This window comes from Perissodus microlepis, chromosome 6 (assembly GCF_051167445.1).
Source record: "Perissodus microlepis isolate ML-2025 ecotype Zambia chromosome 6, ASM5116744v1, whole genome shotgun sequence".
Classification (NCBI taxonomy): Eukaryota; Metazoa; Chordata; class Actinopteri; order Cichliformes; family Cichlidae; genus Perissodus; species Perissodus microlepis.
The window spans coordinates 40,428,876-40,450,207 of NC_140466.1; the positions used below are offsets into that span (position 1 = coordinate 40,428,876).

General features: G+C 41.9%; 1 protein-coding gene across 1 annotated transcript in view; it reads left to right on the top strand.

The window, feature by feature from the left end:
• Window positions 1–1,721: 1,721 nt before the first annotated feature.
• The window catches only part of tenm3 (teneurin transmembrane protein 3), a 360,038-nt gene continuing 340,427 nt past the window's right edge, over window positions 1,722–21,332 (top strand). The window contains exon 1 of the mRNA XM_084932347.1: window positions 1,722–1,801. The gene's annotated coding sequence lies outside the window, so the exon portion shown is untranslated. The remainder of the gene's footprint in view (window positions 1,802–21,332) is intronic.

A 21,332-nucleotide genomic window follows, 5' to 3' on the forward strand; every position in this document is an offset into this window, starting at 1 on the left:
ACCAAACAGTGACGTCCTTTGACGATACGGCGGGCGTCAGCATATCTCAGCCTTTCTAGAGAATCTATAGAAGTGGTCATAGCTAACAATAGCTAACAAGCACTAATGTAAATAATAATGAGGCCCGGGGCCTTCAGATGTTTATTCCCTATTTAGCACAAAATGGATGCGTGGTTGGAGACGAGGCAGCATGCAATAGGTTTGGTCAGAGTAACATTAAAGAGTCGTGTGTGTGTGTGTGTGTGTGTGCCCCAAACTTCATTCAGTAACAAAGACACAAACTGCCCCCTACAGTGTGAGAGGAGGCCATGAAATAATACTAGACCAGAAGGGAGGGGTGAGCCGCTGTGACACAAAATGGCCGACTCGAGAGAGGATCTGGTATGAAATAGCATTTGTCAGGCAGACACTGGCTGTGTGGGGGGTGGAATTGTGTCCCTCCTGAGGTGCATCCACTACACTATCAAAAGGTGCGTGTGTTCATGACTTACTGCTGCCTGGACTCAAGTGCATTTTACAACGTTTATGTTTCATAGAAGACAGAAAACTGTTGAATCTGACAAAATATTGCAGATGTAATAATGAGTGGAAATCATGAAGGTGAAGAAAACTGCTGAAACAAAAGTCTTATTGTTGTTCGTTTGATGCCCCAGAAATATCCAGTTTGCTGTGTATAACATCTGGAAACACTCTTACTGTGTGTGTGTCAAATGTACACAAAACACACCTGGCTGACAGCGGTGGAGGGGCGGAGCATAAGCAGAGGAGCAGCACACACAGTGTTATAGATTAAGGCATGGATGTGGAATTTTCTCATGAATTCTTTCTTTTGGTTTTTCACATTTATTAACATTGTGAGAGGATTTGTTGTTGTCAAAAAAAACTACCTGAAACTGAAACCAGATGGAAAAGTGGCGCGTGGCCAAATCTTTAAAGTTAGAGCTAGAGCTTTGTCTCTCATAAAGGTTCCCTCAGAGTTGCCAAGCATGAGCACGTCCTCGCATTTATACGGGCTTAAAACACTGATTGGTCCAACAAATATTGCTTCAAACAGTCGTCTTACTGTTCCTTTGCCAGTATTTCAGATTTTTCTGACCAACAACAAGTTAACCAAACAAGGTTGGATGAGAGCAGAACACTCAGAGACTTACAGGGTGCACATAATCTGTGCACATTTTTAAACCTCTGCACACCTTAAACTCCACCAGTCAGTGGATACTCGCTCGTAGGTTTTGCCGACTGCGTCTGTGAGTGCACCTACATTTCTCATGGAATATGAAATAGCTTCAGAAACTCTGTTGCAACAATGCCATGGAATACAATAAGACAGAGAGACAGTGCTTAGCCCTGGGGGTTCTGGCAGAGCTGGGTCTCCCTGTGGAGACTGGGCACCGCCCACAGAGTTTCCCATGACCATTCATTTTTAAGAGCTTTGAACATATCAGCTCATAAAGGCCAGGGGACAATATACATGACAAAACAGAGATGGGACACTGCTTTCCAACCACACAGCCTCACACTTTATGTTATCCATGCACATGTCTTGTAATATCTTGGTGATGGAAAGCTTTTTTTTTTAGTAAATGACACGAAACAAAGGACAAAATGTTTTTAATCTGCTTCTCGTTTTCTTGTGTGCACCCCTCTGTCACTGTGACTGGTTTTAGATACTTTTGCCTTTTCTTCTTCTTCTTTTAACTCAAGCTCTCTCTGTTCTCCAGGTGCTTGTCTTTGGTTTTGGACTCTGGGCTCTCTAACAATGACAGACGATTGCTCCGTGTAACATCTCAAGATCATACCAGTAAGATTTTTGAGCTACTATTCTTCTTTGTCAGTCACTGTTTTTACTGATAGCGTCACATTTTATATTCTCACCATGTGCAATTATTTGGTTTCTATTTAACTGCACAGGTTACAGTCAGCATTCAGTATCACAGGTCCAAAATCACATTAGTTTATTTTTGTACAAATAAGAATAAAATCAGACTTTATTGGAGTCGACACTCAAAACCACACCATAAAAACAAAGTGTGGCGTTACACTAACATGGTAAATATGTCAGCTTATCTCAGCACAGGCCATACAATTATTAAATTAAATAATATTCAATTATTAACTACTAATATCATTATTAATATTCATGACAGAGAGGTTCATGTATCAGCCAAATCAAAACTTGATTGTGGTAAATCTAAAATAATATCTCCTGTTTTAAAATAACCGACCATTCCTCCCAGCGTGCTCGTCACAGACAGCACGTTTTATTTAAAACAAGTCTGTGTAACTGTTTTGCTGGCAGACAAAGAAAAAACTAGTAAACAATCCTATATCTAAATGATTAACAGTATTTTTGTGCATTTCTTTTCTCCTTTTTTTCTTGAAAGGCCAGATTCTCAATAAAAGGAAGGGAGAGAAAAAAAAGAACGAATAAAAGTTTTTGACAGTCATCCTCACAGACAACCAAAGATTAAATGCATCCACCCTGTCCTATTTTTCACAATTCACTAAGGGTACAATGCCACATTGTGCGCAGTCTGTTTTTGTGTGAGAGTGTGCATGCATATACAAATGCCTGTGTTTGTGCTGTAACTTGGAAAAGCTTGTCTTCATGCAGGCCTGTTGGTGAATAAGTGTATACAGCACATGTAGTTGGGCAAGGTATATATCTCCCTGTGTGAGTGTGTGTGTGTGTGTGTGTGTGTGTGTGTGTGTGTGTGTGTGTGTGTGTGTGTGTGTGAGTGAGTGAACCCCCTCTGGTGCTTATTTGCCATTTCTGTGACAGAGCATACAGCTGCATCTCAAGACAAACTAGGCCAAAAGCAGCTCTGTGGAGATGGAGCTGCTGACATTTGGCACCTGTTATCCAAACCTCTCAAGACTTTGTTATATCACAAACTCTCAGGTGTGAAACACTGTCTTCCTGTGGTTTCTATCCTGATCTGAGCTTTTATCCCAAGTTCATGCTTTATTCTCAGCAGCTCCAATTTCACTTTAACATTGATTATTGTCAGAATAAAAGCCAAAGGTTATATAACAATTGCACCAAAGCAGGAATTGTTCACGCTGACACTAACTTGAATACAGATTTTACATCTGTGTTCAAGGTTTTACGTCAAGAAAATGCATTAAAGCAGACTTTAGGCAACTTTTAGCTGCAAAACATTGCTTAAAGCAATGGAGATATGAGTATCTAGTATATGCAGACGTATTTGCGGTTCTGTACTGTATGCTGTTGGAGAACTACCGATACTAAAAAGCTAAACCTTTGAAATTTCTTGCTTTAATAAACTAATAAACTCTGGACCTTAATCCTATGCTGGCTAACCTGACCAGTCTAAACTGTAGTGAAAGCTAACTAGATGAACACACTTTGAACATGATTAGCCAGAAAACTTGGTTCTTTTGTGCCTTCCTCCATGAACTGTCCACCCCTGGGAAAGTTCACCACTGTTCCCAGTTTCCCGCATGTGTGGGTCTCACTATGTTTTGCTGGACTCCAAAAGCCTCAGAAATGACAACTGACATATTTCCAGACTGAAAATGTAGGCTGTGGTTGCTTTATAAGATCTTATAACCTACTTCACTTTGTCAGACAGGTGATTTCTTGGTTCATCAGGTGTGTCATATTGGCAGTCATGCCTGGGATTAGCTTGTGAAGTTCAGCTCAGCCTTAATAGTTAATTTATGATTTACATGAAGATTTCCTTTATAATAATAATAACTTTATTTATAAAGCACTTTCAAACAAAGTGCTGACAGCTACTTGACAAAAAAAGATAAATAAATAAAAGCAATACTAAAACAATACAATTTAAAAACTGACAGAAACAGTAGTCTAAGGAGCTTGTAAAGAAAAGCGTCTGGACTTCTTTAAGTTGCTTGAAGACGTTTCACCTCTCATCCAAGAAGCTTCTTCAGTTCTATGATCAAATGGTGGAGAGTCCCAGATTTAAACCCTGTGGGAGTTTCCCACCAAGAGGGACAATGGACCCCCTAATGATTCTCTGGGACTCTCCACCATTTGACCCTGAAGAAACTTCTCGGATGAAAGGTGAAATATCTTCAAGCAACTTAAAGAAGTCCAGACGCTTTTCTTTCCAAGCTCCTTGGACTTCCTTGATCATTATGGATGACCTGGATGACTGAGAACCTTCACAGGCATACTGGCAGAACCAGTAAAAATTGGTGAACAGGTGGGTCTTTACCTCAGCTTTTAAAACCTCCACAGAGCATGCCTGCCTCATATCTTGAGGGAGGTTGTTCAGCAAAGATGGGGCACAAAAAGAAAAAGCATGCTCCTCAGTCTTTCTTCTAGCTTTAAGAACTTTTAGAAGGCCAGTGCCCTGAGACCGGAGAGCACGGGAACATAGAGGTCAGAGAGATATGAAGGTGCCAAACCATTTAAAGCCTTGTAGGTGAGCAACAGGACCTTAAAATCTGCTGGAACCTGACAAGGCAACCAGTGAAGAGATTTCAGTACTAGGGTAATGTGCTCATGTTTCCCAGTTTTGGTTAAAATGCGAGCAGCTGCATTTTGTACCATCTGTAAACCTCTAAAACATTTCTTCGGTAACCCAGAAAGGAGAGTGTTACAATAATCAGTGACACAAATGCATGGACAAGAACCTCTGCAGTGTCAAGTGACAAAACGTGTCAGATTTTAGCTGTGTTATAATAAATGAAATCATCATCATCATCATTTAAAAACTGTATTACACGTACGTGAGACAAATATGTAAAAATAAAGAATGGGGCAACTTCTTTTTCTCACAGCACTGTTTAGCATCATTTGCATGGATTACAGCAGGGACATTTTGCATGGAAAAAGCTTAGTGGCAAGAGATCAGACATTATTATCTTTGTTTGTCTAATGTGTCATGCTCTGTTTGTAGGAAACAAAAGCTACAGGCTTTCATGCTCCTGTTGGTTTTCATGTCTGTCAGAACAGACATGTGCAACTGCAAAGAAACAGGAGAGCAATTATTAATGGTTAAGGTCCTGGAAAAATACTTCACCTTACCTTGAAACACATACAGTGGACAAGCAGGAGGATTGTTCCCAGTGTAATAACTTTATCTCAGTGTAAGAGAATGAAGCACCTGGGGGGAAGGTAGGAAATGAGAACACAGTTGAACCAAACACAAAGAGAGAGAGCTGTGCACACGGAAAAATATCCATAGCTTTATAGTACAAACAGCTTTCTTTCAGAATAAACATATAAATAAATCCGCACTGCTATCCACTCTCCCTGTTGCCAGAGTAGAGTACTTGCTTGACCCTTACAGGGTGAGAGATGTTTCATCTTCCCATTTCCTTTATCCTTTTTCCCTTCTTCAGAGTTTCCTCCGACTACATTGTGTTTCCATTTGCCTACCAGTTACCATGGCAAATGACCCACACAAAGAGCATGAGCTGTGAGATTATAGATGTGTCCGTCTGCCTTGCACCTGTATGCATGCAGCCATGGCATCACACTCTGCACACGCTGACCTTTTTCTACAGAGAGATTTAACAAAGTGTGAAAGAAGAAGAAGGCTGAAGTTGGAAAAAAGAGGAAAAAAACAGCAATTAAAAGATAATTATCTGCTGGAAAAGGGCTGTAACTTTCATAATTTCTGTAATGCTGTAAGAAAGCATAACACGGAGAGCAAGTTGATTCCCTGCAGTGTAAATGTCAAACCCTTGCTTTGACCTTCTGCTACTCTCTTCCAGCTCTGTTGCTACAGCATGTCATTCTAATCAGACTGTTTTCTCACACTGGAACTTGAGTCTTTGATGACATGATCAGATTTCATAATTATGCAATCACAAAGATTTGTCCATAATTTGCAAAAGCTGGTAATATTGCCCCAGTCCCTGGAATGTCGTGACAATGGTTGAATCTGAAAAGTAGCTCATATAAGAAATCCAATAAAGAACTCTTGCAGGTCAACACCAATGCACAAAGGCTTGAATCTGCCACTGTACACATTTATTAAATGCTGGCTGTCTATCACCTCCAACCAGATCTGCTAATTCAAGAAATTTTTAACCTTTAGCCTAATCTAAATAATCTCCGATCAACAAGTGCATTTAGATAACTTGTATATAGCAGTGCACAATCAATGTGAGCTACAATGATCACAAAAACCTGTAAAAATTTTAGAAGTAAGTATTATGAATAAGAAAGAATCTCACTCTACCCTGTGATGGAAGAGCTGTGCAAAGCATTGAGAGAAGACAGCAGTTTGGTATCCAAAATACTAAAATGAACCAAATTAATTTTCTTCTTTGAATTCTTTGCTTTCTTCTCTTGGCACTTCACTGCCAGCTGGAACTACATTTGTGTTAAATTTTGCATTCTTGCAAATTCTTTGCATTTCACATGACCTCATTCACAGGAGCTGGGCCATTTTCACATGTTTGTTGACTCTCAGCTTTAGGCTGATGTTGATCTCAGTAAGTACAGCAGGCTCACCTTCTTCCCTGTCTGGAAATTTGCAGATGTGAGTAAAAGAGAGCAATGCACTGCAAATGATGCTTCATAGAGAGGTGACTGTTTCCATAGGAATTTACTGTAATGTGTTATTCATTTGTCCTTTTTTTAAAAAAATTGACAGCATTCTTGTATTCTTGCATTTTGATATCATTTCCAATTAAATATTGAAAATGTACAACTTGACAAGTAGTCTGAAGTGTAGGCATGTAATTCTGTTAAACATGTTTATTTTATTATTTTGTTATCTTTGGTTGGCTCACCCATGTCTGCAAGTTAACCATGAGACTCAGACTATTTCACATATTTATCTAACAATTTTGTAATATCCACACACAATATACAGTACATATTTATTTTACTCTATCTTATGAATCAATTTTGAATCCATTTTAATTTAAAAAAAACAACCTAAAAAGCAGAAGGGAATTCAGGGACACTGGTACATGGGAGATGTGAAAGTTTTCATGTACAGCTTTCAGCTGGAGCACGTAGGTACTGGATAACTCAAGAGGAGCTAGTGACAAAAACTGAGGAGGCCCTAGAAACAAGGCTCATGGAGGGGCCCCTGTGGAGGATGGCTGGCAGACATTGCTTGCCCAAGTTGCTCTGTGATGCAACCATCGGAGTATGTTGGATAGAACGCACTTAAAAACATGGGGAAAAGTCCTTGTCTGAATAGGTGAATGAGGCATGCTGTATTTAGTGCTCTGGGAGAGTCAGTCCGTTTATCATGTGCTTAATGTGGAAGTAGCAAAAACTGCAGTTAGGTATCATTTGATCTTGCCTACAAATGGGATTTTTTTAATCATTAGATATTTCAATATAAAACTGACCAAACTCTATGCCAATTTTAACATATTTTTCCCCATATAAAGTAACGTGTCCCGTGTCTCACTGAGAATAGATATGGATATGGTGCTAAATCCACTGCAGAAAAATGCTGAAAGTTTGTCTGGACAGGAGAAGGTCAGATCAGTTTATTTTCTCTCTGTCTCTCTCTTTCAAGATCTGCATTCAAGTCTAACTGTTCTTTTTCTTCTTTTAATCAAAGAAATTGTGCCAAAAATGTCTCCAATATAATGAGTGGTCCAATAGCCATTGAAATACACATCAACGTATTTGAGACATGGCCTTTTCTGAAGGACCCCAAGGAGTCAGCAGTCATAATACAGTCTGGTCTGTCAATCTCAGTGTTCCCTTCTCTGTGTCATATCTTAGCGTTTTTCCACCGTCTACCTGAGCACAGGAGTAGAATGTGTTGGTAATGCACTCATTCATACACATGCTGGAACTCATGAATATGAATGTACTTTTACACGGTCATCCTCAGAGTTATACTACGTATCTAGTTTCTGCATGTTTATTTTTTGTTGTTGTGTTTGTGAGGGATAGGGACTTGCAGAGTCATACAATGTGAGTGGTAGAGACACAATTAGTCACACACATGTACTATAACAAGACTGCATGCGAGCCAGTACAGAAGCCTCATGTAGAAATAAGCACACAGTTCGATGTGTCGATATGATGACAAATAAATCTGTTATGTATTTATCCTAAAGAAGCACATTCAGCTCTAAGGGGCCACCTCAAAATCTCAAAGCACTATATTTTACCAGGCTTGTAGGAAATGTTCACCTGGAACCATTTTTGTTTCTGCAGCAGGTTTGCAGCAGATCCTCTGACTCTTCAGGTTTCAGCAAGACGATGTTAAATGTCAGCGATGCATCTGTCTGAACTGACAAGGAAACACTGCATGTCATTGTTTTTTACTGGGGCACTCAATAGACATGGTTAATGGTGTGGTCACCAATCTGGCCAGTAATGCCAGTAAAATATACCTTATGCCTCGTGGATACTTTAATATAAAATGAAGCAAAGTCTATGTTAATTTTAAGAGATTTTTTTATGAGTCTTCAGTCATGCATATTACACATATAAATAGTGATCATGTATTTTCTATTATTAAAATTTCTATTATGATGTGTATTTTTTCTCAAATATTCAAGAGAAAAATAAAATCATCCCAGTCTACTCTAAAGCATTGGGATAATAATCTGTGCATAAATTGCTGTTACGCTAATAATATATTTGCAATTTGTTTTCCACAATAAACACTTTATTGTTAAAGAATACTTTAGATTTTTTCTCACCTTCTATTACAGAAAATGGGACAGCTGCTAAAGTATTAATTATACACATTAGTCATCTTTTTCTCTAAATCATTAATAGACACAGTTATGATTTAGTAATAGTAACGCACTTTCAAGAATATTTTGTATGAGCTTTATGATTTTCAGAACAACTTTAATGACACACATGCTTGATATGCTTTTTTTTTCTTTCCATAAAGTTGAGTTGAGGTGTTTTGCTCATTTTCTTGCTGGGGGACGCTTTGGTTTCTCACACTAATGTATTTGTTTTTAGATTATCTGTGACTCTGCTAAATTGACTACTTACTTAGCATAACGAGCGAGCCATTAGCAAAGAGTATGGGTAAAATCTTAAACTATTATTATACGGGGTTATGTGAGTACCATAAGCCAATCACAGCAGTTTGTTTGAAATTCTAGAAATTATTTTTCAATTTTATTTTCTGTTATTCCTGCAAACGTGATGTAACAGTAATGAAAATATTTTACAGTCATAAGAAGAGTAATATTTAGTGCCATGTGCACATTTTTCTGAGACGATGGTAAACTTGTGGAGCCAAGATTCAAGATCTAAATCAGTGGTGCAGTTTACTTGGACTTGTTGCTTCTCCACCGATAAGCCTGTGACACAATACAATATCAGGTAGTAGCAGCGATAATACCAACATAACTTTTACATATCTGATGGGTGTACAATGAATGGAGATAGTAAGTTGAGCCGAAAGTCAGAGTTTTAATGTCACAAAGGTGTTGAACTTTTCACCAAGCTGCCATGGGGATTTATGCTGAACATATAATCTGGTAATCTGGTCCGAATGAGTTGAGAGAGGTAAAACCTGAACCCCAGGTGAAGATAACAGGTATCACAAGTGTTGTTATCAACTGGCTCCGTCCACAGTCACATAAATGGGTCATTTCATACGTCATAATGCATCTTATTCCACACAAAATGAACCCCACGAGGGCAGAAGTCGTGCACATTATCAAATGACGATGATAAAATAGTGATCAAAACTTTGACATAAAAATTCAGTATTGTAGCACATTTGACAGAAAGTTACTGCTGCAGAAAATTGTTTTACCACGAGCCATTGTGCAAGTCTCTGCTTACTGAAACTTAAGGAAAAGAGGAGACTTAAGAGGAGACGTTGTCTCGGTAGAAAAACCAATGTACAGAAAATTTTGCATAACAAGACACCAAGACACTAAAAAAGTTTTTTAAAAAAATTAATGACCTCAGAATTGGAAAAAGAGACGTGCACTGTACTAAAAACATATTAATTTATTTCTAACATAACATGTGGTAATGGTAAACACACTGTGTTGGGTCTGCGCTTCCACAGGTCCCGCTGGTTTAGAAACTTATTCGACAACTTATTCGTTTCCACCCTCAGCAATATGACGCCATTTCAAAAAGGAAAAGAATTTAGAGTGGATTACCTCGCTGAATCCTTTTAGACAGGGACTCGCTTTCTGATTGTCCCAATAAGTGACTTTCTCCCGAGCCCATTTTAATGTGGAGAAACACACTTTGCAACCGTTCCCGACAACATGTTGTGTAGCTCTTCCTGTTCAAATTGTTCAGATCTGCTTAAATGACAGAGGTTATCAAACAAAACGTTCAGTGCACTATGAAAGTAACAAAATAAAAAGGAAAAAAGCAACTAAACAACAGCCATCCTCTGTGTCCTCACCTGCTCCTCCACTCTGTTCTCTCTCCCACTTTGCAGTCCGATGGCAGTCGGTTCTCTTTAGCTTTGTCCTGTGTTTTCCACTGTCTCATCTTGCCATTCCACTCCAAACGTGGCAAATGTCACTCAGACAGTATCCTCAAAAGTCCTCTTCACACACAGTGAAGTTGCAGCTTGCTGGAAACGCATCTCCATTCATTCAATCAAGATGATGGATCTTCTCTTTCTGATGCCGTTTGCCCATAGCGCTGCTGGACCTGTCTGCTCAGGACTCTGCTGTTGTCTCTTGGCCTGCTGTCAACTGTTGATGTTCATGCCTGTGCTTCTGGAACTGCACTCCCTGTCTTCAAGCAGATGTTAGCTTCCTTGGAGCTTGCTTTTCAGGATGAGGAACACAGTAGTGAAGCTGTAAACACAATTCAGCCAAAAACTGGGCCTGCGTGTTTCTAATGGTGTTAACCTATAATTTTCTTCCAACTGCTGCATGTGGAAAATTGATCCAGGTCTGCTCTTCACCTGCAAGTGACCAGAGATGGGCAGTAACGCATTACTTGTAACGCGTTACTTTTTGTAATCCGATTACTTTTTTCAAGTAACGAGTAAAGTAAGGGATTACTATTGCAAAAACGGTAATTAGATTACCGTTACTTTCCCGTAGGAATGCTGCGTTACTGCGGTTTTTTGCGAGAATTTCTCATGACAGTGACGTAAGCGAGTGCGGCGTTCGTGACAACAGCTGTGTGCAGATCAACAATGTTTAATATATCGAGTACGGGAGAGAGTATGAGCGTGCAGCGTTTAAAGCGTGGAAGTACTGACCTTACTTTGAGTTTGATTCCATAAAAAGTGACAACAACATTAGCGTCCGTTGTGCGTGGGAAGACAACTTCTTTTTACAGCGAAAAAAAACCCTTAAACTTCCGAGCAAGCACCGAGTAGCTACGACATAATGGGAAATTCACAGAGAAACTCGTGGATTCTTCCACTGACCGCTGCGGCACACCTGCACCAGGGTAAACCTCCGCCTACTCTACTCCTGCTTTACAGGCGAAAATAGAGCAACAGGACCGCTAGTCTTTGATGTTATTTATTTTCTGCTGTGTTTTACTTGCATCTATTTGAAAGACTGAGTGTAAACACAAAAAATATTTTATGTGCTGGAATGTGCAGAAAATAGGTTTAAATGTTAAACAAATTTCTTCCAGTCAGAGAATGGTGCATATAATTTAATTTTTGCTTGATGCATAAAGTTAAAAGATTAAAACTTAATAAAACAAGTTTTAAAAAGAGACTTTTCCATTTGATTACATTTTGTATGATGGATTATGTAGAAAAAGTAGAATTGGGCTGAAAGATCTATCACTTTATCACCTACTCAGGTTGTAAATCGTGTTTTTAAAAAGTAACTAAGTAACTAAGTAATTAATTACTTTTGAAAATAAGTAATCAGTAAAGTAACAGGATTACTTTTTTGGGGAAGTAATCAGTAATTAGTTACTGATTACTTTTTTCAAGTAACTTGACCAACACTGCAAGTGACACACTGAGACTTTTTCATCATTCTCATCACTACTGAAACAACACACATCTCCTCTCTCTGGTTTTTGAACTCTCCTGTCTTAAAAACAGAAAGTGAGATTGTAGTTGTTTTAGGCTGAGAAACACCAAACACTCTTCATATTATCATTGCTTTGTTTTTTTCATCAACAACACAACTATTTTCTTTCTTTTGTGTCCACTGGGGTAGAAGGTGACCTGCAGAATCACCTCTTCCCCACTTGGAGACAATTCTCACACACACACTTTCACACCTCTCTGTGGCTCACACACACAGTGACGTCAGACACGTTCACCTGCTTTGCGCACAATTTCACTGCACTTCCTTCCTGCAATGATCTACATACTACGTGCTGCCCGGTGAATACTTTGCAATGTATTCCATCCCCTGTCAAGGCAGACTTACTCAGTTTATTCCCCAGTACAAGACAACAATCAGCCACACGCAAACCACGTCTGGTCTGCATTCACTCACACGCGCGTTCACACACAAAACAGGCGCCAACGAGAGCTCTATCCTCCTTGCATATTGGTGAAGAAACCAAACACTCAACGCCCTCAGCGGCTTATTGGGAAAACAGTTCACACAATACACATCACAGCAAAAGCACCTCCCACCGTAAACCCCCCAAATGGTTCTAAGACAAGGCACTATGTGTGTGTACGTGTAAACATCTGTATGCATGTGCAAGAATGTGTGTGTGTGTGTGTGTGTGTGTGTGTGTGTGTGTGTGTGTTTGAGTGAGTGTGTGTGAGAATGTGTGTCTCTCTGTGTGCGTGACTTCCAACTGTTTCTAACAACATCCCTAGTAATAAAATGGTAATCTCCCCCACACCCAATATATGGTTCAATTCCTGTATTGGTTCATCATGCACAACACAGTGAAGCCACAAAAGGGCAGGAAGCTGACCACACAAGAATCAGATCTTTCAGATAGGACGTATCTGCAATAAAACCTCCCCCAGCACAGAGTGGCTGGAGAGGAATGTCTTGATCCTATAGATTGAACTCAGACCTTACAAATTTAAGAAGCACAATGACACATTCAACAATTAGACTTAACACAGGTAGCTTGCGTCTGCACAAACAGCTAGTGCAGTCTGTTGAAAGCTCCCAAACGAAACCGAACCTAGATTGTCTCTACGCCCCAAATGGCGGAGAAGCCTGCGTCTCTCTCACACGGCTGGCACACTCCTGTACCTGCGTGAAACCACGCGGTCACGTAGCCGCTCTCTATTGTTTTACGGTCCGCGTGCACCCGCGCGACCAGCATGTGTGAGAATGTGTGTGTGTGTGTGTATGCATGTGCGAGAGTGTGTGTGTGTGTGTGTGTGTGTGTGTGTGTGTGTGTGTGTGTGTATGCGTGTGAGTGTGAGTGTGTTTGTGTTTGGGGGTGCGTTTGTGTGACCTCCTGCCCACAAAGGGGTCATAAAAGCAGGAAGCTTACTAAACAAGAAAACAGAACCCTCACATAGGATGTGTCCCTATAATAAAACACTACAGCATCCCCCACCAACAGGCTGGGGAGGGCAATAGAAACAGAAGAATGTCTTTGGATCCTATAGCTTGAACTAAGACTTACAAATTTAAGTAACACAATGACAACATTTAACAATTTGACTCCAACACACTGATTCTCGTATAGCACTTTTCTATACACCCAGAGCTTCATGCAACATTCACCCAAGCACTGTCTCCTATGCTATAAGTCCTTATTAGCTAACATTTACACTCCAATGGATGCATCGAAGGTTAGTATCTTGTCCAAGATATTTGGCTCACAGACTAGGCGAGCCAGGGATTGAACTATGAACCTTCCAAGCAGTATGTGACCTGCTCTGTTTCCTGAACTACAGCCACGCTAATGTGCACATTAGAGCTCTGAAACTTTAAACTGCATATATTTCAAGATTAAACATTGGTGTCCTATAGCCATAGCCAGAGTGAAATTACTTTTTTGACTGAAGAGGAGTTTAAAGTGTAACTTTGCAGCAGATTAGGACCAAATATAAAAGTATATACATGCACTTTCCCAACAGTTCCCATGGGCAAAACTTGGCAACAGTGGGAAAACAACAACTCGCCAGTTATCTAAATAAGAAGTTACAATTATTTTTTTTTAAATAGTAAGTGTGTATAATCTCAGTATTAAATCAAAGATTAAAATGCTATTACATTTACAGAGATTATGACATTTTTAAATGGGCTGGTCCTTACTTAGTGCTTTTCTACTCTTCCTAAGACTCAAACTTCTTTATACAACCTCATTAAGGAAGTGCCTTCTATCTAACATTCACACACATTCATACTCCAGTGGACACATTGGAGAGCTACTGTTGTATATTATCTTTAACTGACAGACAGGAACATATATGAAAAAGACCTGACTGACTACTTTATCAGGCATGCACAGGATCCAATTCCCCAAATGCGATTTGTAAAATCAAAATTTTACAAAAATGAAAATTTTACAAATGACATTTGTCATTTGTCACACTTGGGGTGGCTGTAGCTCAGGAAGTAGAACAGGACATCTACTAACTGGAAGGTTGGTGGTTTAATCCCTGGCTGCTCCAGTCTGCATGCCTAATATCCTAACCCCAAATTGCTCTCCAATGATTACACTATAATTGTATTTACATATAATATAACTATATACACGCATATTTATATTATAATTACAATGTAATACGTATTATTTGTCCCTTTGTGCCAAACTAATCTGAGAGGGCCTGTGGAAAAGATTCAGTCAGGACTCTGATTGGTTCAGCGAAGTTTTTCCCTCTGCTCTGCATGGGCAGCAACTATTACAAGTGTTGCAAATTGCATTTAAAAAGGAAAAGTTTTTTATTTTTTGTATTGTGCTCAATATAAAATAAAAGCTCCTGACTGCTGGAATTAAATATGAGTATTGGAACGAAAGTGTTTCCTCTTTGCATCTTTCATTAAGATTAAGGTTTTGGCCAGTGTACCAGTGACTTTGCTGCACTATGCAGGCCTTGACTCACAAAGACATCTTATGATGATCATAGCGCATGAATATGATGAGGACACACAATCCAAAAATGACAATGAGAAAAACACTAATGGTAGATGTCGCAAGTCAAACCTAAAAGCAAAATGACAAGATCCACCATGTCTTATTTCACACACACATTTAGATTTGCATGTTTTTTCTTAAATATCTTACAAAATGAAAATACATCAGTTAGACATTCAATTTAAATTATCCATTAATCCATCTATTTTGTCCTGTTTATTTGGGGTTGGGTTCTGGGCACAGTAGCTTAAGCAAAGACTCCTCTCTCTCTCCCTAACCACTTCCTCCAGCTTATTCGGGGGAACACAGAGAGGTCAGCCAAGAGATATAAACTCTCCAATGTGTCCTGGGTCTGCCTCAGGGCTTCCTTCCAGTCAATCATACCCAAAACACCTCACCCAGGAGCCACTCAACTCAAACTCGAGAGCTTTGTTTTCATGCTCAGCTCTCTCTTTACCACAACGGACCGATGCAGTGTCCACAGACACAAAGCCAGTCCATCTGTCAATCTTCTAATTATTTCTCCCCTCACTTGTGAACATGACCCTGAGATATTTATATTCTACTCCACTTGGGGCAGTAACTTGTCCCTGACCCAGTGCAGACACCCTTTTCCAGCTGAGAACCATGGTCTCACATTTAGAGGTGCTGAGTCTCATTCTTGCCATTTCACACTTGGCTATGAGCTGCTTTAGCATGAGCTTAGGACCACTATCTGATGAAGCCAACAGAGCTACAATGTCTGCAAAAAACAGAGATGAGATTCTGAGGCCACCACAGTGGAAGGCTTCCTCCATCAGGCTACGCCTAGAAATTCTGTCGATGAAAGCTATGAACACAGTGGTGACAAACAGCAGCCATGGCAGAGTCCAACACGCACTAAGAATGAGCCTGACTGACTGCCAGCAATGTGGAACAAGCTTCTGCAAGGAGGCTCAAATGGCTCATAGCAATGGGCCAGACATTGCTATGAGCCCCAAAGCACCTCCTACAGGATACTCCATGTGACGTGGTCAGATGCCTTCACCAAGTCCACAAAACACACAGGTTGGGCAAATTCCCATGCACTGTCAAATATTTTTGATAGCATAAAGAGCTGGCTAGTGTTACATGACCAGGACGAAAACCGCATTGTTCCTCCTGTAAGCTCAGTTCGACTAACGGACGAACTCTCCGCTGAAGTACTCTGGCATAGACATTCTCATCGGGACAGAAAAGTCTGATTCCCCTGTTGTTGGAGCCCACCCTCTGGTCCCTCTTTTTAAACACGGGGACAGTGACCCTAGTCTGAGACTCCAGAGGCACCTCCCCAGATCTCTATGTAATGCTGTAAAGACGTGGTAACCAGGACTGGCCTGCAAAATCCAGGGCCTTTAGGAACTCCGGGTGAACCTCATCCACCCAGGGGCCCGGCCACCAAGTCATTTTTGAACTGCCACAGTGACCTTGCTCCTTGGATTACTTAATATATTATCATGCTTTTTTACAACTACAAGAATGTACTATTACTGTGTGATTTATTACTATTACTGAAGGTTACTCGCCATACCATACCAATCCGTGGGTGGACAGATCGGTCCACACTGCAGTGAACGCCAGGACCGCCATCTACAACACGGGTCTCGCCACTGGCGATTTGAGCGCCTACAAAGCGGCCTCATACGGCGTGCGGTGGACCGAGTCCGACTTATTGCTGACAATGCGAACCAAGCTCTTGCAACGGTTGTATAGGGATCGAATGGCCCGTAGCAATGGGCCAGACACCCCATACTCCCGCAGCACCTCCCACAGGACACCCCGAGGGACACGGTCGAATGCCTTCTCCAAGTCCACAAAACACATGTAGACTGGTTGGGCAAACTCCCATGCGTCCTCAAGTATCCTTGAGATGATAAAGAGCTGGTCCAGTGTTCTGCAACCAAGACGAAAACCGCATTGTTCCTCCTGTATCTGAGGTTCGACTAGCGGACGAACTCTCCTTTCCAGCACCCTGGCATAGATTTTCCCAGGGAGGCTGAGGAGTGTGATCCCCCTGTAGTTGGAACACACCCTCCGGGGCCTTTCTTAAAGATGGGGACCACCACCCCTGTCTGCCAGTCCAGGGGTACTGCCCCTGATCCCCACGCAACATTGTAGAGACGTGTCAACCAGGACAGCCCTACAACGTCCAGAGCCTTCAGGAACTCGGGGCGGACCTCATCCACACCAGGGGCTCTGCCACCAAGGAGTTGTTTAACTGCCTCAGTGACCTCGCCCCCAGAAATTGGCGGGTCATCCCCCTCATCCCCAGACTCTGCTTCCTCCTCGGAAGACGTGTCAGTGGGATTAAGGATTAAGGTCCTCGAAGTATTCCTTCCACCGCCTGACAATTTTCTCAGTCGAAGTCAGCAGCGCTCCACCAGCACTATACACAGTGCAGGTAGAGCACCGCTTTCCCCTCCTGAGACACCTGACAGTTTGCCAGAATCTCTTCGAGGCAGTCCGAAAGTCTTTTTCCATGGCCTCTTTGAACTCCTCCCACACCCGAGTGTGGACACTCTTATGTTCGAACAAGGTGTTCGTTATGGCCAAACTGTGATTTGCACAGAAGTCCAATAACAAAACACCGCTCGGGTTCAGATCAGGGAAGCCGTTCCTCCCAATCACGCCCCTCCAGGTCTCGCTGTCGTTACCCACATGAGCATTGAAGTCTCCCAGTAGGATAACAGAGTCTCCAGGTGGAGCACCTTCCAGCACTCCACCCAGTGAGTCTAAGAAGGCTGGGTACTCTGAACTGCCACTCGGCGCATAAGCGCAGATGACAGTCAGGACCCGACCCTAAGGCGCAGGGAACAAACCCTCTCATCCACCAGGAAGATCCCCAACGTACCGGCAGCAAGCCGAGGGGATATTAGAATGCCCACCCCAGCCCGCTGCCTCTCACCAGGGGCAATTCCAGACTGAGACAGAGTCCAGCCCCTTTCCAGGAGACTGGTTCCAGAGCCCAAGCAATGCGTAGAGGTGAGTCCGACTATATCTAGCCAGTACCTCTCAACCTCCCGCACTAACTCAGGCTCCTTCCCCACCAGAGAGGTGACATTCCATGTCCCAATTGCCAGTCTTGGTAGCCGTGGATCAGTCCACCAGGGCCTCCACTCCTGGCCGCCACCCGGCACACAATGCACCCGAACCCTACGGCGCCTCCTGCAGGTGGTGGGCCTGCGGGAGGATGGGCCCAAGTCCCCTTTTCGGGCTGTGCCTGGCCGGGCCCCATGGACTAAGGCCCGGCCACCAGACACTCGCCCTCAGGCACCCGCCCCGGGCCTGGCTCCAGGGCGGGGCACCGGTAACCCTATCCCGGGCAGGGTAAACTGTTCCCTCTATGTTTTTCTCATAAGGGTCTTCTGAATCGCTCTTTGTCTGGTCCCTCACCCAGAACCAATTTGCAATGGGAGACCCTACCAGGGGGCTATTTTGTCTATTTTGTAAAATGTTTAGATTGTCTATTCTTATTTAATTCACTTAATGTACAGAATTTACATCATGGTACAACAGTGTGAACAGCACAAATCTGATATTTTCAAATCCGATCTGGGTCACTTTCGTATGTGGTACTGAATCCCATACATATCTGATATTTTAGAAAGCGACTGCTGTTTGAATGGTCATGTTGCATTAAATCTTTTACGTCACTGACTCAAGACAGACGCCAACTATCAGTACCGGAGAAGCGCCTGAGAAGACATCGTGAACGCTTCCTGGCCATCCCGTGGAGATGTTAGTGAAACAGTTTGGAAGACAATGTTGGAGAAACGTGAACATTTTATTTGTATTGTATAATCTGCAGATTCTGACAGAAATCTGCAACTATCCTTTGAAGCACCGTTCCTCTCTAAAACAGCAATAAGGATAAATATTAGGCCATATGTAAATAACAAAATAACTTGAAGCAAAATTGGGAAACGTAAAGTCTGAAACAAGTATTTATATTAACGGCCATCAGTCGAACAATACTGTTTGGCCTGGGTCTAAACAGAGCGCATTGTGTGTGATGTTTTCTTTTTCTTTTGCTCAGGTCACTTTGAGGGTTCACACTAGAGCGCGTTTGCTGTCACATTTTATTTGTAGTGTGAACAAGCAAACCAAAACATCAGATTTGATCAAAAACTCGGAATTGAGTATTAAGACCTGCAGTGTGAACGTAGCCTAAGAATCATGAGTACTCTGAACTGTTGTGCGACCCATATGCAGAAGCATCACTCAGTTGCTTCTGCATATGGGTCGCGCCGTTCCTCTATCCAAAGGCACAGGGACACAATCCTTTCATCCTTTGGCAAAAAAACCAAATTTACAGGCAGCAAACCAAGGGGACCCACCCCTGCCCACCACGTCTCATTGAGGGCAAGTCCAAATTGGAAACTTGACTTCTTGACTTCTGTGAGTGGTGGGCCTGCAGGTGGGTAGGTAGATATAGTTTATTTGGGCCCTATGGGGCTTGGCCACGAGGCCCTCTACATCAAGCTCCCACCATAGGCATGGTCCCAGTAACGCCACCCCAGGCAGGTTACGCAGTTCCCTTGCTTTTTCACCACTCATATCTGGGAATTCACCCAGGACCAAATTGACATGGGAGACCCTAACAGCCCCCCCGCCATCATAGCCCCTGGGGCACATAAACCTCTCCACCACGGTAAGGTGGCAATTCATGGAGGAGTAATTTAAATTAATGAGGACTTTCCACTTGATCAAGACCTTAGCCAATTTATTTCAGTGCATCTGAAAGGCAAAGACACTGCTAAGCTTTTTCTTAGTATTCCTTGTAACTGTCAAACTGTCTCACGTTTTCCTAACAATGTAGCAATTAACTTTTAGGTACTGAATTCCAGGGTGCAGTAACAGTGCATTGAAGGGGAAAACTAAATAACCACTAATGCCTTAAAGGTATTATGTTTGTTTGCTCACACTTTTAGTCCCATAGCATGTGTATGTACACGTCACATCCAAGTGTCCTATTTGGCAAGACATCTTCTATGCTTGAAGTAAAGACAGACAAAGAAAGAGAGAGCAACACAACTTCAGATGGATGACACTGGCTTGTCTTAACACCTGCAATCATATAAACGTGTCTTTGTCTGTGTGTGCTTATATCACACGCATACACAGTAAGAGTGCATGTTCACTTTCACAGCTTTTGAATACTATTGTGTTTGTGTGCATGAGTGAGAGAGGAGAATTTGTGCACAAGCATAAGCATATGAGCTTAACTTTTAGTCAAAGCTACCCTCAAGCCAGACACACACTGACATACATACTGACAGTGGCACAGAGTGAGGTTTTGCTTGAATGCACACCTGTCCTTTCACTCTATGGAACACAGCACACAGCCTGACCACAGGCCACGCCATGTATGTATATGTGCATGTGTTGTAAAAAGGCCTTCTGGGCATTCATGGACAAAGACAACTCCTCACAGGCCAAAAGTCCTATACAACATCCTTATTCTCTTTCTGTGCATCACTTTATTTTTTGTTTGTTTTTTTATATATCCAGTTTAACCTTTTGGTCGCTCTTTTTTGACTCTATTTACACTCTGATTTTATCTTTCTTGTTCCAGACAACTTCCTTTCCTTCTCTTTCTTTTGACCGATAGGAGGAATAAATCTGCATGACTTTCCTTCAGAAATGTCCCAAGATGTGGCGTGTCATTGTGTCAGCTAGTCAAATGTTGGTGTGTCAGAGTGTGTCTCAATGTTTGCATGCGTGTATGTGTGTGCACGGATAAGGGCCTGTGTACTCATACAGGGTTCTATGAAGCTCAGTTTTGACAGTGCTTAAACAGCACACAGGTGGAGTGGTTAGCACTGCCACTTCACAGCACGAAGGTTCTTGGTTTGAGCCTCAGCTGCTACCTCTCATTGTGATATTTGCATATTCTCTCTGTGCCTGGGTGGGTTTCCTTCAGTACTCTCTCTTCCTCCCACAGTCCAAAGATGTGCATAGGTTAATTGGTGCTTCTAAATTATTCTAATGGACTGCATGTACAGGGTGGGCCATTTATATAGATACACCGTAATAAGATGGGAATGGTTGGTGATATTAAAGTCCTGTTTGTGGTACATTAGTATATGTGAGGGGGCAAACTCTTCAAGATGGGTGGTGACTAGGGATGGGTACCGGTATCCGGTGCCATGATGGCACCGGTTCTGACATAAACGGTAGTAACCAGACCGAAAAGCAGTGCACATTTCGGTGCTTTATTTCGGTGCTTTTTTTTTCCTGAGCTGTGATACACTTTAGATTCTAACCAATCATTTTACGTTTCCGAGGATAGTAGGCGGGTCCAGGTACGTACGTTCTTTTAGACCAGAGCTACAGATTAAAATGCCCAAGGTGAAGCGGTCAAAAGTCTGGCTGTACTTCACAGCAAAATATGCAA